At 41.8% G+C, this 10,004-nt stretch overlaps 1 non-coding gene across 1 annotated transcript; it reads left to right on the top strand.

Moving 5' to 3' along the window:
• Window positions 1-2,815: 2,815 nt before the first annotated feature.
• Trnal-cag lies at window positions 2,816-2,899 on the top strand. The gene has a single exon. It is a non-coding gene; the product is annotated as a tRNA-Leu (tRNA).
• The last annotated feature ends 7,105 nt before the right edge of the window (window positions 2,900-10,004 follow it).

The raw sequence follows: 10,004 nt of genomic DNA, 5'->3' as shown, positions 1-10,004 counted from the left end.
CTCTCCTCCTTTCCATCTTCCTCTTCCTCTTCTTCCTCTTCCTCTTCCTCTTCTTCTTCTTCTTCTTCTTCGTCCTCCTCCTTTTCTACTACTACACTCCTCTCACGTCTTAGGTTCCACTGCCACTTCTCTCCTTCCCTCCCACAAGCTCCTGCTCCTCCTCCTCCTCGCTTCCTCCTCTTCTTCCTCCTCCTCTTCCTCCTCGTCAGGGTTAGAATGTTCATCCTCTTAACGCTCTCTCTCTCTCTCTCTCTCTCTCTCTCTCTCTCTCTCTCTCTCTCTCATTTAATTCTTCCTCCTCTACTTCCCTCCTTCTTTCCTTCTCTCCTTCTTCCTTAAATCATCCTTCTGTTTTATCCTCTCTTTTTACTCGTTCTTTTTTCTATTTCCTCTTTATCAATTTTTATTCCCGTCATATCCCCCCTTCTTCTCTTTCTCCTCCTCCTTCTCCACACTTCATTCTTCTATTTTCTCCTTTGCTAACTGTATTTCATCTACTCGTACTTCCCTTTTCATCTCTGTTTCATCTTTCTTCTCCTCCTCCTCCTTCTCGTATTCCTCTTCCTCTTCCTTCACTAAACACTTCATCCTGCTCCTTCTGCGTCTTACGTTACATTTTTGACGTTTTCTATCTCCTTTTCCTCCGCCTCCTCCTCCTCCTCCTTCTACTTCTACTTTTACTACTACTACTACTAGTACTACTTCTTCTTCTCTTATTCTTTTGCCTCTTTTTTTCGTCTTTTACTATCCCTTCTACTTTTTAACTCTATTTCACACTGTCTTGCTTTTTCTTCTTCCTTCATTTCCTCATCCTGCTCTTTCTCTTTCTACCTCACTTTCTCTTTTTTCTTTTATTTCTCTATTTCTTCCTCATCTAGGAAAATATAATAATCCTTTTACATTTCTATACTACCTCTCTCTTCTTTCTTTTCGTTTTCATTCCGCTTCAATTTTATATTTTTCTTCACCTCTTCCTCCTGTTGCACCTTCTCTTATTTCTCCTCCTCTTCCTCGTCTTCCTCCTCCTCCTCCTCCTCCTCCTCCTCCTTTTCTTCCTCGTCCTCCAAGATCTTTATCACCAAAACATTCGTTCAGAAACTCTAGACAGTTCTGGGGTAAAGGAGAAATTTCTTTACGGATGAAGAAAAACAGTAAATAAAAAATGAAAGGTAAACTGTATGGAAAGGTCTTGAGCTGAGAGAGTCCGAGGGAAGCTTTGAGGATTCGGTCTAAACTTCCTTTTTGATATGTATTGTAGGAATGTATTGAAGGAATGGCTTGTGTGTGGCTCTAGAGAGGGACATGATGCGGGTGGGTGATAAGGAAGAGAGGAAAGGGAAATGTTAGGAAGGAGAGGTTAAGAATATGAGGGAGAGTGAAAGGGTAATAATGAAAGTAAGAAGGAAAGTAGAAGAATACGAAGAAAAGGAAAAGAATCAGTGAGAAAATGAGAAAGAATAGATGAAAAAAAGTTAGAAGGAGGATAAGAAGGAAAGAGGAAAGAGGTAACACTGAGAAAGAAAAATGCAATATTTTTTTCTTTATTTTATTATTTTTCTCCAACGCTGAAATGCAATTTATGTGTCAGTGTGTCAGTGTGTGTGTGTGTGTGTGTGTGTGTGTGTGTGTGTGTGTATGTGTGTGTGTGTGTGTGTGTGTGTGTGTGTGTGTGTGTGTGTGTGTGTGTGTGTGTGTGTGTGTGTGTGTGTGTGTGTGTGTGTGTGTGTGTGTGTGTGTGTGTGTGTGTGTGTGTGTGTGTGTGTGTGTGTGTGTGTGTGTGTGTGTGTGTGTGTGTGTGCGTAATACATTTTTCTTGGCTCATTCGTTTATTTATTTGTAGATAAGGAATTCATTAGAGGCGTTTAATTAATGAACACTCAAGTATGTATGTCCTTTAGCTCCAAATTTGAAGAAAAAATACTAATAAACACATAAGACAGAATAAACAGTTAGCATACCGCTCAATTTTGTTCCCCAGTTGTTTGTTAAATGTTTAAAAGACTATAGATTTTCTTTATTTGTTTATTCTTTACACACAAAAGTTGAATAACAAAAATATACCTAACAAAGATATCAAAATAATGAAACCAGAGCTAATAATATTCTTAAGCCCTTTGTTCTGCATCAAGTGTGTTTAAAAGCCACAAAGTTGATATCAGAGTTTTCATGCGTGTTTTTCTGACTATTGGCACAAAATTAACGTTAAATCATCACAGAAGCTAGAGAAGGTTGTGTGTGTGTGTGTGTGTGTGTGTGTGTGTGTGTGTGTGTGTGTGTGTGTGTGTGTGTCCGTCTAGCTAATCTGGTTTTGTCTGCTTGATCTATTTATATGTGTGTTTGTCTGTCTGTGTGTGTCTCTCTTGTCTGTCTGTCTGTTTTCATGTTAGTCTTTGTGTGTGTGTGTGTGTGTGTGTGTGTGTGTGTGTGTGTGTGTGTGTGTGTGTGTGTGTGTGTGTGTGTGTGTGTGTGTGTGTGCATCTGTTGCCTGCAGTAGCGTGGCTGTCATGCGTCAGTCAGCCGCTCATTTAGTCTTGTTGGTCCTTCAATCCAAGCACTTTATCAATCAGAAACTCGTTCGTCAAGTACTAACCCGCATGATCATTCACTCCACATGCTTTCTCTCTCTCTCTCTCTCTCTCTCTCTCTTCATTAAATCGTTTGTCTACATAGTGGCTCTTGTTTGTTATCTTTCATGGCAATCTCTCTCTCTCTCTCTCTCTCTCTCTCTCTCTCTCTCTCTCTCTCTCTCTCTTACTGATAAATATTCTAATAATAAAAAAAGAAATCTTTATAAGATAACCGATAAATGCTATCAGTCAGGATGGCCGAGCGGTCCAAGGCGCTGCGTTCAGGTCGCAGTCCGGTCTTCCGGGCGTGGGTTCGAATCCCACTCCTGACAAACACTTTTCTACTCGGGGGCGGGGGAAGAGACAAGTCTTCAATCCTTTGTCCAGTGTCCCTCACCACCGCTTCGCCTCCTCGGTACAGTGAACCAGTGGGACGGATGTAATCGCTTGCCTTCCTGTACATAAGTCATCGGTTCATTCCTGTCATTGTCTTGTCTTTGCTTTCCTTCGTTCTCTTTCAATCCATTTTTTTTTCTTACTTCGTCCTGTTCTTTAACTTATTTTTCTATTTTTTCTTTTCAATACATTTCTTTTCCTATTTCTCTCTTCTCTCTACCTTATCTTTACATTAGTTAATTTTCGCTTGGTTTCAGTTCAGTTCTTTCATATTTCTTCTCCTCTCTTCTTTGTCTTTCCACCAGCTCTTTATCTCTACTCCTCTTATCTTTCCTTCTCTCTACCTTATTTTTTTTCATCAGTTTTCTGTCTCGTTTCCTTTCACTCCCTCCGTCTTTCTCACCTTTCCTCTTCTCTCTCCCACTTTTCCTTATCTTCTGTCTTTTGTTTTCTTTCATTACATCTTTCCTTCTCTTATCTCTCTCGTTTGCCTCCGTCATCGATTTATTTTATTTATATTTACTTCTGTGTTCCGTTTCCTTTCACCCCACCTGCTCTTCTCTCACCACAGACACCAACCAAAAATGAAAATAGAAAAGAAAAGACAATACCACGAAGGAATGTAGAAAAAGAGAATCAAAACGGCGAAACAAAAAGAAAAACAGTTGAGAGACAAGGTAAGAAGAATATCATACACAACCATCATGACAATAGGAAAACAAATACGATCTTACGCATCGAAAACATACAACAAAAGAGACAACGACATTTTGACATAAGGGAAACTGTGCCTATCCTATTGTGTTTCCGTGTGAGTGGCGGCGATTTATTTAACGTGTGTGTGTGTGTGTGTTGGCGGGAGACTGCGAAGAGAGTTAGAGAGAGAGAAAAAAAAAAAAGAGAAATAAGAATAAAAGATAATGATACGTGTGGTATTTAGAAAGGTTAAAGTCAAAAGGAAGGAACAATGAGATACAGGGATGAATAGAAAGGATGTTGACTGAGTGAGTGACTGTTTGGGTGAGTGGATGAGTGGGTGAGTGGGTAAGGAGGAGGAGGAGGAGGAGGAGGAGGAGGAGGAGGAGGAGGAGGACAAGGAGAAGGAGTGGGTGGTCTGCAGATGTTCATAGATACAAGGGAGGAAGAGGAGGAGAAGGAGAAGGAGGAGGTGGGGGAAGGAGAGAAAAGGAAAGAGGAAATAGAGGGAGATAACGTGGCAGAGAAGATATACAGCGAGGAAAGAGAGAAATGGGAGGACAGGGAGACATGTGTAGCGGCAAAGGCAACGGAAGAAGAAAAGAAGAAGAAGAAGAAGAAGAAGAAGAAGAAGAAGAAAAGAAGAAGAAGAAGAAGAAGAAGAAGAAGAAGAAGAAGAAGAAGAAGGAGGAGGAGGAGGAGGAGGAGGAGGAAGAGGAAGAGGAAGAGGAGGAGGAAGAGGAAGAGGAAGAGGAAGAGGAGGAGGAGGAGGAGGAGGAGGAGGAGGAGGAGGAGGAGGAGGAAGAGGAAGAGGAAGAGGAAGAGGAGGAGGAGGAGGAGGAGGAGGAGGAGGAGGAGGAGGAGGAGGAGGAGGAGAAGTAGCAGTAGGAGTAGGAAGAGGAGGAGGAATAATTGAGAGAACAGAAACCAAAAGAAAGAAAGACAAAAAAAAAAAAAAAAAAAAAAAAACAGAACAAAACACAAGAGGAAGAAAAGGTGATGACAAGAAAGAGGAGGAGTAACAGGAAAAGGAGGAGGAGAAGGAGGAGGAGGAGGAGGAGGAGGAGGAGGAGAGCAGGAACGACATCAAAATCTTCCACCACATCTACCCCTCCCCACACTACAACACACACCTGAGATCCCCCTGTCGCGTCATGGTGGCTGGTGGCTAATCACTGCCCCGCCCAGGTTAGTCCATCCCGCCCCTAACACGCCCACTCCACCCTTACCTGTGCTCTCTATCCTCCCTCCTCCCTTCTCCCTTCTGCTCCACTCGCCTCCAGCACAGGTGAAGAAAGGGAGTGAGCCCCGAGGAAAAAGTGAAGGGATGATGAAAATTAATTATCGAGTAGATGAAAATTAATTAGGGAGACATTCAGGTGAGCGACAAACACGATGAATTATGACATGTTGCTCTTTTGTTTGTGCCTTTTTTGTGGTGTGTATTGTTTTTATTGTTGTTTTTATTTCTTTGTCCGTCATTTATTTTTTTTCTATCTCTTCTTCTTCTTCTTCTTCTTCTTCTTCTTCTTGTTCCTTTGTCGTTCTCTGTTGGTTGTCTCTCATCAGTCTTTGTGTTCTTGTTCTTCGTTTCTTTTTTTCTTCTTTTTTCTTTTTCCCCCTCAGTCTTCTCTTGTTGTTGTTGTTGTTGTTGTTGTTGTTGTTGTTGTTGTTGTTGTTGTTGTTGTTGTTTATTTTCTTCTTCTTCTTCTTCTTCTTCTTCTTCTTCTTCTTCTTCTTCTCCTTCTTAAATTTTCTTCTTCTACTCCTCCACCACCACCACGATCCCCACCACCACCACCACCACCACCATCATCATCATTTTTCACCTTAGCAGAAGTTATTAAATGCAAATGTAAGGAAATCGCATAGCATTATTGTGGAAAAGATGTGGAAAACTGAGAAGGGCGAGGGAGCAACACTAAAGAACAAAGGAGAAGAAAAGTAGGGCAAGGAAACGGGAGGAGGAGTGAGCACATGAGAGGAGAGAAAGGAAAAAGAGATGGAAAAAGAGAGGGAAAAAGGAAAAAAAGATAATTAATTACGAGTTTTTAAAGAGCTACACATTTGTTGACACGACTCAGACACACACACACACACACACACACACACACATCAACAGCTCATTTACAGTTTTTTCTACTCTTTTTTTTTCCTAACATATAAAAACCGTACCTTCCTTTCCTACTTCCCTCCTTTCCTTCCACCCTTCCGTTTTTTTTCTTTTTTCTCTCCTCTTTCTTTCCATCTTTCACTCTCTTCATCACCCTTATCTCCAATACCTCTCTGCTGTTTCTCCCTAATTCTCAACCCTCTTCGTGCTTCTCTTCCTCCTCCTCCTCCTCCTCCTCCTCCTCCTCCTCCTCCTCCTCCTCCTCATCCTAATCCTCCTCCTCTTCTGACATGTTGCTTTAAAAGGATACTCTTTAATTACATGTGAAAAAAAATTGGAAAGAGAAGATCAGATGAATGAAGGGAACTAAATTAAAAATAAACTACTACTACTACTACTACTACTACTACTACTACTACTACTACTATTATTGCCGTTATCGTGAACACTGGACATAGTATCAAAAATGGCGAGGTTGACGACTTTCAAACTGCCCATAGAGAAAGCAGGATTCAGAGAAGAAGAAAAGGAAGGAAGGACGGATGGATGGTGAGAGAGAGAGAGAGAGAGAGAGAGAGAGAGAGAGAGAGAGAGAGAGAGAGAGAGAGAGAGAGAGAGAGAGAGAGAGAGAGAGAGAGAGAGAGAGAGATCATTGAGAGAGAAGCTTTGGGATTAATTACCTGATTAACACACACACACACACACACACACACACACACACACACAGCAGTCACAGAGAGAGAGAGAGAGAGAGAGAGAGAGAGAGAGAGAGAGAGAGAGAGAGAGAGAGAGAGAGAGAGAGAGAGAGAGAGAGAGAGAGAGAGAGAGAGAGAGAGAGAAAGAATCGAACATGAAGAATATACAGTTACAAGATTATGCACAGCTGTCATTATGAGACTGAGGAGGAGGAGGAGGAGGAGGAAGGGGAAGAGAAGGAGGTGATTCTGGTGGGTGGAAAACATAGAGAAAAACGTTTCACTCCTTTTCTCTCCTCCTCTTCTTTCTCCTTCTCCTCCTCCTCCTCCTCCTCCTCCTCCTCCTCCTCCTCCTCCTCCTCCTCTTCCTCTCCGCTTTCCTTCCCTCACAGCATTCAGGTTCGATAAACCACATTGGTGAGAGTTTTCTTATTTTTCTTCCTCGCTTTTTAAACTCCTTAATTCCTCAATCTCCTGCTCCGCTCACTCCTTCCTCCCTCCCTCCCTCTCTCTCTCTCTCTCTCTCTCTCTCTCTCTCTCTCTCTCTCTCTCTACACGGATCACTACCAAAAATGCGATTCCAATTTCTTTTCTTGACGTCTTTTCTTTACTAGTATTACTGGAGAAAGTAAAATGGCATTAAAAATCATATTGGGTATGAATTAATTATTGTAATAGATGACAAAAGGTTTGAGAACTAGATTTATTTATATTCTGAATGATACCATTTGTGATTTTGTGTGTGAAAAGATTAAAATAAAGTGATTCAGTGACATATTTAGTCCTTGCTGTGTAAACATTAATCTTCTCTTTCTGTTCCAAATTTTTGTTTTTTCTCGTATTATAACATTAACTCTTAGTAACAACAAAGTTATCCCCAATCTCTTATTTTCAACATCATTATCATTATCATTCTAAAGAAAATATACGTTCTTTTATTTATTCTTTGTAGTAAATATTTCATCACCTTTCTTGTAATGCATTTATCTTATCAATAGACCTATTTATTTTCACTGACAGACACACAAGAGGAGCAGGAAGGAAGTCATAGAGATTCCGGTCATAACAAAACTCCACTTGGAATTACAACACACGTCCATCGCAACAATAAAAGTAAAGACACAATGAGGAGACTTCCCAAGACAACGTACGCTCAGTGCCACCCACACTGACTCAACCTGCGCCTCTTGAGTACTGAGGCTGACGCAACGATAGAGGCGGAGGAGGTCGAGGAGGAGGCTGGGCAATGTAGAGGTGAGGGTGGTGGTGGTGGTGGTGGTGAAATGTAGAAATGTTGCAATGGGAGGTGAAGGAGGCTGCGTGAGTCGTGAAGAGATGAGTCACGGTCAGATGAGGGAGATATGCACGTCCCACTTTTATAAATAGAGGGATATTTAGATCAAGGTAGAGACGAAAAAGGAACATTTAAAAAGAAACTGAGAATCGAATAAAGAAAACGTGTCTGTATTCAGTAAAATAGATAAGACAAAGTGTGTATTAAGTAGAAGCAAGCAACCACGAGGCCATTTTCCCAGAACGACACACTGACTGACACTAAGAGTTCTTGAATTTACGAGTAGTAGTAATTTAGATTAAGAGAAGCCATTGACAGTCCTTGGAATTACCAGTATTGACTCACTAATTTATTTATTCATTTATCCAGCATTGCGTTCATTTATTTACTGCAGCCAGTGAGTTAGCAGGGAAGCAAACGTGTGACCATGTTAGTGTTTGTCTGAGTGGCGTGACATGAGGCACTGTGATTCATGAGGCGCTTTCTTGTGTTCCCTCATGAGCAGAGGACGCCCTGGCCACCTCACATCTGGTGCTCATGTGGTGCCTCAACCCACGCCCTCACCCACGCCTTCACCTCACGCCCGCCAACGAACAGCAGCCTAACAACAGACGCTTTTCCCTTTTCTTTCTGCTCCTGTTTACACTCCCGTCACTCTCAGCTTTATTTTTTGTTCTGTTTTCTACTTTGTTTTAATATCTTGCTTTGTTTAGATACTTTTTGCTTATTTCCTTCCTTACTTTATGCTTTACCTTCTATTCTATGTTTTGCCAACACTTGCCTCATTATTTTCATCTTTCCTTCACTCTGGTCTCTACTCACTCATTCATACCATTGATATACTCGTACGTATCTCCCTGAGCCTTATCTCTTCCACCTGCCTCGTTCCCACCATCCCATTTAAGCGATCCAGTCCATTATTCAACCTTTATCCACTTGTGCCATCCTTCGACCATCCACCATCAATACATTCTTTATCATTCCATTCATTGCAAAACTAATAATATGAATTCTTTGCTCCATCTCTTACTTTTCCCTCTATTAACTTCTTTCCTTCTCTACCTCTGTTCCTCTATTCTTTATCTTATCCTATTGTTCCTTTCTACTCTTCACCTCTCCTTCTCTTCCTCTGTGCTTATCTATCATTCCTCTCTATCAACCCACTGGCAGCCAAAGTTCCAATACAAAGCAAACTCGACAGCGATCTCAGTCACACTTATCACTATCAGCATAATCTCGTACGTACACTCCGCCGCTGTGCCTCTTATCAGTACATTGCCTCGGAGATAACAATCGTTACGGTACGTTCTTTGTCGGTGTGTTTGAAGGAGGCTTGCTTGTACAGTACGTAGGTTCCTTCATTAAGTCGTTGTGGCCTTTAGTGATGTTTCTGTGAGTTTCTTTTGTTTTGTTCTTTTTTCTTTAGTTTGTTGAGATTTTTGTATTTATTTTAGCACACACACACACACACACACACACACACACACACACACACACACACACACACACACACACACACACACACACACACACACACACACACACACACACACACACACAGACACAGACACACACACACACACACACACACACACACACACACACACACACACACACACACACACACACACACACACACACACACCAAGGGTCTCTCTAATCACCGCTACTAATCATGTGTAATCTCCAACTCATATCACACTTAATCCCTAACACATGACTGGCTCTCTGTGGCCTGATCCTTATGGCCCCGGAGAGAGAGAGAGAGAGAGAGAGAGAGAGAGAGAGAGAGAGAGAGAGAGAGAGAGAGAGAGAGAGAGAGAGAGAGAGAGAGAGAGAGAGAGAGAGAGAGAGAGAGAGAGAGAGAGAGAGAGAGAGAGAGAGAGAGAGAGAGAGAGAAATTTTTTCAATGATAAGGGAAGATGATTATTCACTGATTCTCTCTCTCTCTCTCTCTCTCTCTCTCTCTCTCTCTCTCTCTCTCTAGACAAAGGGACAGGTAGCCTCCACAGACACCTACCTGAGTTGCCTTAATTAACAGGTGACACGCCCGGCCCGCCTTCCTCCTGTACGGAAAGAAAGAAGGTAATATTTTAGATAAGGTCTCAGATTGTGTCACGTGTCCTGACGCAGAAATATCCTGGGCCGCTGCAGTGAAACAGGAGTAAATAGGTACAAACTGGAGTAAAATGAGGACTTTCTCTACCTTATTTGTTTCTAATGTTCTCGATTTTTTTTTTTTT

The sequence above is a fragment of the Portunus trituberculatus genome, chromosome 31, assembly GCF_017591435.1.
Source record: "Portunus trituberculatus isolate SZX2019 chromosome 31, ASM1759143v1, whole genome shotgun sequence".
Classification (NCBI taxonomy): Eukaryota; Metazoa; Arthropoda; class Malacostraca; order Decapoda; family Portunidae; genus Portunus; species Portunus trituberculatus.
This window is presented reverse-complemented; position numbering and strand designations above follow the sequence as displayed.